At 38.2% G+C, this 12358-nt stretch overlaps 1 long non-coding RNA gene and 1 other non-coding gene across 2 annotated transcripts; one reads left to right on the top strand and one right to left on the bottom strand.

The window, feature by feature from the left end:
* Window positions 1–7: 7 nt before the first annotated feature.
* On the bottom strand, window positions 8–4845 carry LOC146899407 (uncharacterized). The gene is made up of 2 exons (XR_015021526.1): window positions 4081–4845; window positions 8–1663 (listed from the first exon to the last, which is right to left on the bottom strand). It is a non-coding gene; the product is annotated as an uncharacterized LOC146899407 (long non-coding RNA).
* Window positions 4846–6585: 1740 nt separating this feature from the next.
* On the top strand, window positions 6586–6692 carry LOC146899406 (small nucleolar RNA R71). The gene has a single exon (XR_015024343.1). It is a non-coding gene; the product is annotated as a small nucleolar RNA R71 (small nucleolar RNA).
* Window positions 6693–12358: the final 5666 nt, after the last annotated feature.

Raw genomic sequence — 12358 nt, 5'->3', positions numbered from 1 at the left:
AAGATGAAAGTCGGGATCAAAACGACCTTTTTATTAATGATGGAAAATATGTGAAGCAAAAGCCCTACACAAGTTCACTTTCGTCTCGGGCGGGACGAAAGGATGTTTTTTGAAAAGCGAAAAGCAACATACAAACATTATCCGAACAAAAACGGCGGAAGGAACGTCAACGGCGACCCAATTACGGCTAACCATTCCTTGTGTTAAGTTTTAGAAGGTCGGGCGGTTGGTTCGGATCAAATTTTGAATCGCCTTCTTCATTGCATTACAATGTTCAATATCATGGCCAGTGCCCCTTGATGGAAGGTACGAAGGTCGGTCTATACCATGCCGGCAATCTTGTTGGTACGGAGGAGGCGCCTTGGTACGGACTAGATTCCTTTCGAGCAACCGTGGAAGCAAAACCTCATATTTTATAGGAATTGGATCATCTTGCGGTGTTTTTTGAGTACGGTGATGTGGATTGACTAGCCGACCTTTCACCATATTCACTCCCTGGTCTTGCTCTTTTGAGCGCTAGCGGGGACACTTTCATTGACCGGTCGTCCTTCTCGGACTCCTTCTTCCATTGTACACCTATGGCAACCATCTCAAAGAAAGTCCTTGGGCGTACTTCCGACCATATTCACGTAATAGAACCGATTAAGAGTCTTTAAGAAAAGTTTGGTCATCTCCTTCCCTTCCACACGTGGTGACTTGGGCGATATTTCTCCACCGCCGAGCATATTCCTTGAATGTTTCTTTGTCTCCACGAGTCATAGCCCGAAGATCGCTTCGGTACGGGGCCATATCCACATTGTAATCGTATTGTTCCACAAAAGCATCACACGTATCATGGAAAGTTCGGATCTTTGTTTTGTCAAGATTCATGTACCATTTTGAGGCAGACTAGCCAAACTCTCTTGAAAGAAATAGATAAGGACCGGATCATCCTTGGCATAGGCGGACATCTTTATCACATACATTGTTAGATGTTCCTCGGGACATGAGTTCCCTTTATACTTCTCGAAATGCGGGACCTTGAACTTGTGGGGTATCCGGACGTTCGGCACCAAACAGAGATCATAAGCGGTCTTCCCAAACACTTTCTTCCCATAAAGGGCTCTCATATCTCGCCGAATTTCATCATATTTTTGCCGTAAGTCATTCACTCTATCATAGGCCCCCACACTCCCGGAATGGAAGATGGGTTCCTCTTGTTGTGGGACAATATGAACGGCGGGCGCCGAGTAGGTCACGGCAGTGGAGGAACTGTCGTAACTTGCCGAGGAACATGAGTTGCACGTTGAAAAGTAGGCATCCGAGCTTCACAAGCAATGGGACGAGTATTTCGCCGGCGGTAAGAGGCGGGAACCAAGGTGCGGAACGTTGCGGTGTAGAGTACTCCGAGTATCGGCACAAAACGTCCATTCGGGGCCCGTAGAAACAGCTTTCGGCTAGAGTCCCGGTAGGAGGAGGAGGAGGAGGTGCTCCTACTTGAGCAACCGTCGGTGTCTTCATCAATTCGGTCATTTCGTCCATCTTAGTACGCATGGCGCTATTTCCTCCGGAGCAATTGATTTTCTTGCTCGAGAAAATCCATCTTTTCTTTATGATTGCTCGAGTGTTGTACATGCGAGTTGGATGAGGACGCCATGACTTTTTTTTTTGAGATGGGTTGACCCTTTCATGGATAAGGAAAATTTGTGAGACTCGATTAAGACTATGAAATGCAAACATGATGCAAGATGCTTATGCAAAAATAGACACACATTTTTTTTATCGAAGGACTCGTCAAAGTAATTGTAAACATCATAAGGAACATTGCTTCATTTGATAATTTGGGATATTACAAACAGCTTCGTTAAGAGCAAAAGCAAGGTCAAGGACAATAGCCCCTAACAAAAGCTAAGGTTTAGTTAAAACTTTTGAAAATGTATTTCTTGGTGTCCCTCGGATGTTTACAAGAACATATCTAAGTCTTTCAATGTTTAATGAGAAAAAAGTTTTTTCTTTTTTTTTTTATGAATGAATGCATGTATGCATGATTATGCTAACACAAACGGTGAAAACATGGTGAAGTTAGGCCCATAATGATGGAGTCAAGGGTAAAAACGCCATTCGTAAGGACTATGGTTTTCAAATGTACCCGTATCACGGGTTCTACCAAGTTCCCGAGTTATCAACCACTTCCGATAAGGTTCGTAAGAAAGTCTCGTACGAGTGTGGTATCGCGTGTCAACTAAACCAAGATTACTCATGATTAGCCACCGCACCACGTCCTAAAAGGCCAAGAGGGGTTAAAGGTAACTAAAGGTCCTCAACTTTCGACGGTCACTTGAAAATAACATGCCAAACACGAATACTCATGCCAACATAGTATACTTCCAAGATCCCTCGGTTGAGAGGGGTTATCACATGTGTCACAAACCAAAATTCACTCTTGGCAAGGCACTATGATTATACCACCGTCCTATCTTAAATTTCTCTCAAGTCCGGTGTAGGACTTATCTCACCACTCACGTTAGAAGAAGGAAGAAAGCGAAAGGAGAGAATATACATACACGTATTTCCATCTTTTAATTTTTTAGCAAGTTATAGCACAAAAATTAAATAAGACCAAGTTAGGCTCAACCCTCTTAGGGGGTCCCCGGTGAAGTCGCCATTTCTGTCGCGTCATTTTTCGGAGATCAAGGCTATTTGATTAGCTTTTGACTCACTAATTTATTTCACGACCGAACATTTAATTTTTTATAAAAAGGGGAAAAAAAGTTCAAACACCCTATTTTGAAAAGATTTAGGGTTCGGGGGGTTAGTTACATAAAGGGAAGGTGTTAGCACCCTTTATGTCCGTAGTACTCTACGGGAACCTCTTGATTTTATTTAATTAATGTGCTATAACTTGCTTATTTTTTGAAAAAAAGAATTTGAAATGATTAAAAAAGGGAAGACCTAATTATCTACATTTTATTGATTTGGAAGGACGAGTGTCCTCTCGCCTACGTACCCGAGGGATCAAAACCTCGTAGTTCGGGGTTAAAAACCGACGTTTGATTGGTTGTGTGTTTTTTATTAGTTTGAAAAAAGGTTTTAAAATGGAAAAGCCAAATGGCAAAATGAATTTGTTTGTATTTTTTATATTAAAGAAAAAAATGACTTGCAATATGATTAAATTGATTGAACTTTGATTAAGGAAAGAAAATAAAAAAGACGTCACTTGATCTAGGATCAAGGTTTATTTAAGAAAATATTTTTGTGATTTTTGGTTATTTGCATGTTTTTGATGTTTTCAAATAGTTGGAATGAAATTAAACTAACGGAGCGAGAAAAATAAAACGCGTGGGCACTCTGTAGTGACATTGGATCACCACAAAGACCATTAACCTAAACTAGAAAGAGAGATAAAGACATGCACACACGCACGCACACACCTAAGCTATTACAAAAAAGCCTATTATACATTCTAAGGTCTGCGAAGAAAATAAACAAATTACATTAAGCCTATATTTACATTCTAAATTATGTGCAATAGAAAAATAAATTACATTAAGGCCTATTTTATACATTCTAATAATTTAAAAATGCATAACGATAAAATAAAATATCCAAATGCAAACTAAAATGATATTAGATGCAGCAAAATAAAATGTAATTAGAAATAAAAATGCATGTATGATAAAAATAAAGTAAAAAATGAATGCAGGTGGGGGTGCAGAAGTAACAAGGGGGTGTAGTAATTAAAAGCTGGAATTGGGCTTAAAGGAACTAGTCAGAGGACCGGTTCGGGTAGATGCCGGGTCGGTTTTAATGAACCGCCCGGTTGGGAGGAACATATATGGGTTGTGAACCCATTTTTTCTCATTTGCTCTTAGCTTCTCTCTCTCTCTTCAAACACAAACACATAGAACACTCCCTCTTCCATAATCTACTCTCGTCTCTCTCCTAAACCTTCTTCTTTTTCTTGTTTTTGTTTTACAATTTTAAATTCTCCCTACTCCTTCCTCTTGTACTTCGTCTTTCTTTTCTTTCCTCACTGCTATATTTCTAAAAAACTAAAAAGCTTAAAACCAAATCTTAGATCCAAGAATGTAGAAATATTACCTCTTTGTGTTTGAATGGTTCCTGTGTTGTGGTGCTTGCGTCCGATTTGAATGGTGTTGAATTCGTTGGTGGTTTTGGGGAGTTGGTGTTGATGATGTTGCAGTTGTTGGTGACTGGAGCTGGTCTGCCTCGCCGTTTAGTTCGATGTCTGAATCCGGTCTCGCGTCCTCGTGTTGCTGGATCGGTTTTGTGGTGTTCGTCGGATTCGGCTGCTGCAACAGTGGTCTAGGGTGTATTGTTTCAATGTTCAGATGTGTAGATTCACGATCCAAAACGGTTTTGTGATTGCGGTTGTGCGGTGGTACGATTTGATGTGCAGGTTTCGATGTCGAGGCAGATTGTGATGGGTTTGGTTCGATGGTTGAATGGTTTGTGTGTGAGGCTCGTTGATGACGGTTTGTGAACCGTTGTTGTGTTGTGACTGTGGATGATAGTTTTTGTGATTCGAATTGGTGTTATGTGATGAGCTTGAGAGATTTTTTGGTTTGGTATACGATTTTGGGTGTGTACGTTGTGGCTGTGAATTGTTGTTTCTTTGTGATTTTAAATTGGCCCCCTTACCTTGTGTCTCTGCAGGTTTATTTATAGTGAAAGGTTTCAGACTTGGGGTTTGTTAAAAACCGCAGAAAGTTTGTGGCTTCGAGGAGCAGGAAGAGCAAAGTCTGTTGCTGGATTTACAACTTGCATCTGGATTGGGATGGAGAAAGGATAAGACGCGCATGAGGATTGGGATGACAGACTATTGGGCAAAATTTTGGATTTGAACAAAAATAAAAAAAAATGAACTTGGACCTATTTTTTGACTTAAACACTTAATAATGAAAATAAGTAAATAAAATGAAAGGTAAAAAAAGTAAACGAAGAGATAACTATGCATATTTTTGGGATTTTTTACTTATCTTAAAAAAGAGTAATTAATTAAAAAAAGAAATGAATGACTAATTAAAATAAAAATAGACTAATTAAAATTAATTGATTAAAAAATAAAAGATGGAAATGAAGACTAAAAAAAGAAAAAGAGAGAAGACGGCCCGACTCGGAACTAAAAACGAGGTATTTTAAAATACCTCTCTCGCCGAATTTTTTTACCGAAATGTTAGAGACTATTCATGATTAAACGACGCGTGTCGGTGGGGCCTTAGGTCAAAAATTGGGGTATGACGGATGCGTACAAGTCGAAGCTAGCTCATCTTTAGCTAGTAAGGTGTGAACTTTTGGGGTACTATCGCTTGATCGGGTAATTGTTATTTCTTGTCGATTGTCGGCTTTGCAAGTAAATTCCTTGAGGACAAGGAATGGTTTAAGTTTGGTGTTGTGATGACATCTTGTCATTACATAATTTCTTATGTATTTTTGATCACAAATGGAGTTAACAAGGAGACTTATACAAAAAAGAGCGAGAAAAACCGAAGAAAATGCAAAGTATGAAAACGTGTCACGATTTGCTAAAAACGTGACACGATTTGGGAAGCATCGAAGCATGATTCGACATTCAAGAAACGTGTCACGATTGGTAAAACGTTACACGATTTGGTGAAGCCCTAATTCGGTTTCTTGCTCTACAAGGTAAAAACGTGTCACGATTCACTTAAAACGTGACACGATTTGGGAGATATTCGTGCCTATTTATGCTGAAGTCTATTCCAAAAACAAGGGTTACGAATTCCGAGAGCAAAGTGAGATTTTGTGACCGCAAGACGCCTAAGGAGGACGATTTCTTCATCCTTCCATCACTTAGTGTATGTTTTAATTCCTCTAATGATTATGTTATTTGTAAACACCATTATGAGTAGCTAAATCCATTAGAGGTTAGGTACGAGATGATTCTTTGTAACCCTAATTGATATCTTATGTTGTGAAACTCTATTTATTGTGAATGATATTCTAGTTTTTATTCAATTCAATTGTTCTTAATGCTTTTTATATCCCGATCAAATATAAACATGATTTTGTGAGAACGAATGACTACTAACCATAGCTTTCGACTTAGACCTATTGAATTGTTCTAATAAACATGGTTAGTCTAGGAATAGATAATCGTTTGTTAGTGATATAAGGTTAACGTGCTTAAACCTTTAAAGAGTATTAGACCACCTAAGGAATTAGGGGCCGTAGTTTGAGAAGAGGGTCCTAACTCAAGGGATTGATTAGGACTATTTTGTTAACTATCGTGGGATTAGAAAATCATTCATAAGAATAGGTGCAACATAACAATTAGGGGAAACATAGATGATTCGAAAGACCTAAACTCATCTCTCTCTTATTCTTAAAAACCAATTTTACTTTCGGCAATTATTTTTATGCAATCAAACCAACCTATCGCCTAGTGGCAAAACAAAACAACTTTTATACATCCTAAATTACAACGTAATTGAATTATTGAGATCAAAACAAATTCCTTGTGGGATCGATATTTTTACTACTTCGATAGTATTTGGTGCACTTGCCAAACGTCTATCTTAAGACAAGCCATTATAAAAGGTGTGGACTATGAGCCACTTTTCTAAACCATGGTAGGGACAAAGTCTAAGCAATTCTTTGAACCGCTCCCACGCATCATAGAGAGATTCCCCATCTTGTTGATTGAACCATGTAATTTGGTCCCTTAGTTTAGCGATTTTAGAGGGGGAAAGAATCGGGCAAGGAATGCTTGCCTCATTTGATCCCATGAAGTAATGGAACCGACTTCAAGGGAATGGAACCAAGCGCTAGCTCTATCCCTTAAGGAAAAGGGAAAGAGATGAAGTTTTACGGCCTCTTGGTTCTCATTTAGGGTTCCACTAATTCGTAGGAAAACGAGAGATGTGAAGATTGGGATCCTCGGTGGGGGATCCCGAAAATCGATTTTGCTGCACCAAGTTACGTAGGGCAGGCTTGATTTCAAAGTTTTCATCCTCAATCGTTGGGTACACAATAACGGCTTGTGGCTCGGCCGTAGACGGCGTTGCATACTCTTTGAGAGTGCGATCAGCCATGGCGGTGTTATTTCGTGCGTCTCTCTTTCTTCTATGTAAAAACCTTTCGATCTCGGGAATAAATAGCACTCGATTTACGGTTTTTCGCATAAAAAATTGAGAACCCTAGAAGTTAACGATAACAAAAAGAAAAGAAAAGAGTAAAAGAAGAAAAAGAAAAGAAGAGGAAGAGAATTTTAATCACTAAGAAAAAGTTAATTAAATTAGTTAACTCCACGGCAACGGCGCCAAAAACTTGATAGGCCAAACCGCAAGTGCACGGTCTATCGAAGTAGTATTAGTAAGAGAGTATTGTTCCGCTAGGGAGTTGTTCAACTTAATTAACTTTAAAAGAATGATTAGAGGAGAAGAAAGATTATAAAAGAGGAGGTTCAGTTGGTTGAAGTAAATAATAATAAAAAGAGCTTTGGGATTATTGGTTCATCGTAATAACGAATCTTTTCACAATCAAGCCTTAAACTTATAATTCTACGTTAGTCCCAATTTCTAAAGACAAGTTTCTCTTAAGCGTATCAAAGCTTCTCTCGAAGTCGGTGAGTGTATCCCTCCAACAATCACACCTATTCTCATGGGTGATTGCCTTTGGGACCCTTGAAGATCGAAACTTTATATGTCTCAAGGTTTTCTAGACTATTCTCATGTTTCGCAATCCTTGTCTAAATTCACTTGTTCGAATATCAAAGCTCCGCGTTGGCTTTATGAATTGATATTTGAGATAATGAATTAACAATTATCAAACCCTCCGTGTTCGCTTCCACAGTTTGATAATGGTTAATTCATGTTAAAGCGGTGAATTTAGATTAAAAATTAGGGTTACATAAAATTAAGGTCTAAGGCTTGGCTTGATCAGGATTAAGTCATTAGACTTATCCAACAATCCCAAGACAAAGAGAAGTCTACTCACTCAAGTTCATCGTAGACATGGGGAAGAAGAGAGAAAGCATAAAAATAAATAACAAGAAAGTAAAAGAAATAAAAGGTGAACTTTATTAAGAAAAAAATTGTCACTATTGATTCCAAGAATAAAGATGAATGTTTGTGATGGAGAGCTACTCTATTTATAGCTTTACAATTGACTTAAAATCTAAGCAACTACAAGGGCTTTTCGGTAAAACTAAAACGAGTAGCTTAGGCCCGAAGAAAAACGGCAAAAGCCATCGTGAGAGGTGGCACGGCCGTGCCAAGCTTCGACTTGGGGGACTCTATATTTTTGTTACGAATCTTCGTATTTTTGCTCCAAATCGCTCCAGACTCCTTTCTTTTGCTCCAAGACACCTTCCATCCAATATTCATTCCCGAAATATAAAATATGAAATTGAAGTAAAAAGATTCAAAAAGGAAATAATATTGCAATAAAATAAATTCAAATCTAAATAAAACTAAACTAAATAATGCATAAAAATAGACTAAATATTGACTCATCACTTCTTTCAGATATTTTGATGATGTCTAGGAAGGAGGTTAATTTGCAATTGAGATTGAGGATGGAGCCTAGCCGGTGCCATATATCGGTTGCAAACGGACGATAAATGAAAAAATGGCTTGATGTTTCTGTGAAGCACCACAAAGGTTACAAACGGGAGGTAAACAACATCCCCTCTTGATGAGATTATCATCGGTGGGGAGTTTATCATGAAGTAATCTCCAAACTAAGAAGGATTTGGATGGAGGGATGGCTCTATGCCGGATAGTTTTAGCCCAGCTGATGTGTTAAGCTTGAATGGAGGCTTGAAACAAATATGCATCTTTAAAAGACAATGAACCAACATTAGTACCTTTCCAAATGATTTTGTCTTCTTTGGGAACAAGAGGAATGACCGAAAGAGATAGCTTACGATGTAATGTAGGGTAGGCGAGATAAAAAGGCTTGAGGAACACACCATCTAGAGTCTCGATGTAAGTAGCTAGATTAGATTGCGGCGGATGATGAATGTTTACCGAGAATATGTAGAGCAATGGTTAGAGGATCCCCACACTGTGAGTCCGTCGAGAATTTGATTGTTTGTCCATCACCAATTTTCCAAGAAATATTGTCTTTAAGAATATTGAACTTGTGTTTAGCACTGCTCCAAATAGATGAAGATACATGATAGCTCACGGGGATGTTATTTCTTAAAACTCTACTTCGAGAAGTTGAGCCCATCGGAGGTAAGATTGCAAGATGTACCAGCAATTTTTCAGGTTACCCGCTTCATTTATGTCCCCTAGATTCCCGACACCAAAGCCTCCTTCTTTGTAAGGCTTGCAAACTTTATTCCAAGCCACGAGTTACCAACTTTCTTTGATTAATATCTCCACTCCAGATAAAATTTCTCATCCATTTTTCCAGGTCTTTTAACAATTTGACTGGCCATGAATAAATGGAAAGGCAATGAAGAAGCATGCTGCGAATAACACTCTTAACTAGCACTCTACCAACAATAGAGAGGCGGGAAGCCTTCCATGCCGACAACTTGCTCTTGACTTTATCCGCAATAGGTTTAAAATGAAAATATTTTGGCTTGCCTTTGAAAATTGGAACTCCTTAATAAGTAAATGGGAGAGTTCCAATTTTAAAGCCAATTTGATTAGCAATCCGATTCAATCTTGAATTGGAGATGGATCCTGCATAGATAGAAGTTTTTTGTGGATTTATTATACGACTTGAAGCCTCGGCATATCTCAAAAACACATTTTTGAGGACATTGATGTTAGACATGGTTCCTTTGCAAAAAATCATCATGTCATCTGCATACAAGATATGTGAAGGAATTTGGAGATCCCTAGTACCATGAATAAGAGTCGGCTTCTTCTCTCTAACCAATTTAGTCAAACTCTTGCCGATTACTTCCTCTGCAAGGCAAAAAAGAAGAGGTGAGAGGGGGTCAACTTTGTCTCACTCCTCTAGAACAATTAAAGTAGCCATGAAGCCTTCCATTGATAGATATTGATAACTTAGCGAGATAAGAGAATGGCATGAATCCGGTTGCAAAATTTATCACATAATCCAACTCTTAAGCACTCGAGAAGAAACTGCCGGTCAAGAGTGTCAAAGGCTTTGGCAATGTGAATTTTCATAGCAAGGTTTCCTCCGTGAGATTTCTTGTTCAAGACATTAATTGCTTCAGATTTCAAACAAATACAGTCCTTTATACTTCTTCCTTTGATAAATTCTCTTTGTTGAGTTGAGACAATGGCCGGCATGAATATGGATAGCCTATCTACCAGAATCTTAAAGATTAGCTTGAATTTGAAATCCGCAATGGCTATTGGCCCGTAATCAGTCACCTTATCTCGCATGGTTAGTCTTAGGAATAAGCACACTATTATTTGAATTAAAATTTGGGAGAATCCATCCATTTTTGAAAAAGTCTAAAACAGCATTTGAAACATCTTTTTTGATGATTTCCCAAAAAGTTTGATAGAATAGTGCTCCAAATCCATCAATACCTGGGCACTATCCTTATTTAAGGAAAAAACAGCTTGATGAATCTCCTATTGAGAAGGAATCAAAGTAAGAATGTTGTTGATTCTATCGGTTATCAAAGAAGGAATTACATCCTCCATCATTCCATTATCAATGGTAGTTGAGCTATGATTAAATAAATTTCTATAGTGATTGACAAAATGCTGCGAGATATCAGGCAAGATCAGTTAATATTGCATCACCATTGGTTATGGATGAGATGAGGTTAGAGGCATTTCTGATTTTGGTAATCCTATGGAAGTATGATGTGTTTCTATCACCTTGTGTATGCCATTGCACTTTAGACTTCATCGCCGGTATGTTTCCTCAATGTCAAGAGCTTTCTCTAACTCAATCTGTGCATTCTTTTCTTGTTCTAAGATGTCATCACTAACACCAGAGATGTCTAATTCTTCTTGAATAAGATCAACTTTTTGAATGGCATTCTTCACTTGCGCATGAACATCTCCAAAAGTATTTTTATTCCAAGTTTTCAAGGCTAATTTTAGGTGCTTGAGCTTTTGGTTGAGGACAAACATTGGGCATCCTACAAAGGGTTGGTTCCAGCTATTGGTAACTATGTTGATATAGTGGGTGAGATAACCATACTTTTAAAAATTTAAACCGAGAAACAAAAGTACTTACAAAGATTTGATTAATTAGTTTTTTTTTTTGAGGAAAGATTTGATTAATTAGTTGTAAAAATACTTACATCAGTAATAATATACTTTTTCCTTAAAAAAAGTAATAATATACTTTTGTTGATTTTTGTACACATTTCCTCCTCCAATATTGGGTCAAAAATTTGATTAAAACCTTTAAATACTGCCATCGCGTAACTACAAGATCATATCACATGAATATGGGAAGTCTTTTAATGTCTCACATGGAAATTATATTTCATCGCATGGATAAGACACATTTCCAATTACATTATGCTCACGGTGCGAGCTAAGGTCATTGCACGGCGAGAATGATAGAATGTAATATCCCGCTCTTTCATATTACAATATAATACACGATAACGATAAAAATGCGCGTGACTAAGGCTAAGGGTATATTTGGAATTGCAAGTGAGGGAGTATATAAGGACTTTAAGTCCAAATTCTTCATAATTTTCTTCACTTCCTCTCTTTAGGGTTTGACATAAGTTTACTCTCCCTTCTCTCTAGAAATTTGATCTTCTCCCTCCCTCTTTACACTTAATCTTCACTCAATCTTTCATTAAGACTAAAATCTAAGCAAGGTTTGATACTAAGAGTGTTGGCTAGAAGTTCTTCAAGCAAGCTACAACAACTTGATCTCTTCTCTTTAGAAATTGTTTCACTAGGGTTTGGTGCTAGGCTTAGAGTTCTTGAGCTCAACTGCAGATTTTATAAGGTGAGTTCTTAGATAGATTCCACCCATGGGATTGTGTGTTTACTCTTGTAGAAAATCATGAAATTTTAGGGTTTATTCATAGAGTTATGTTACCCCTTTTCAAGCGATGCTTGCTTAACTTGTGAATACTTGCTAAGTTAAGGTTTTACAGGTTTCCTATGACCCTTAGAGTTATATTACACATGGAGATACTTGGTTTTGAGGTTTTTGGGTCAAAAATACCATTTTTGAAGGTGCCGGACTGTCATAACTCGCCGGGCGAGCTAGGCCACGAACGGGGGTCCTCCTCGCCCCCAACTCGCCACGGCGAGCAGCTACTCACCTCCCACACACAATCACTCGCCTAGTCGAGTAGATAGTGAGGAAACTCACCGTTTTGATCGCTTTAGGTAGTTTTGGTGTTTCACAAGGCGGTTTTCTCTGTCTTTGTCTTTTTACAAAAGTGAACCCCTCAAACCAAGATCCCATTGGATTAATA

This window comes from Medicago sativa, chromosome 8 (assembly GCF_051527215.1).
Source record: "Medicago sativa cultivar Bolivia chromosome 8, Bolivia_mono, whole genome shotgun sequence".
NCBI classification, from domain to species: domain Eukaryota; kingdom Viridiplantae; phylum Streptophyta; class Magnoliopsida; order Fabales; family Fabaceae; genus Medicago; species Medicago sativa.
The sequence above is the reverse complement of the archived record's forward strand: the minus strand, read 5'-3'. Positions and strand labels throughout refer to the sequence as shown.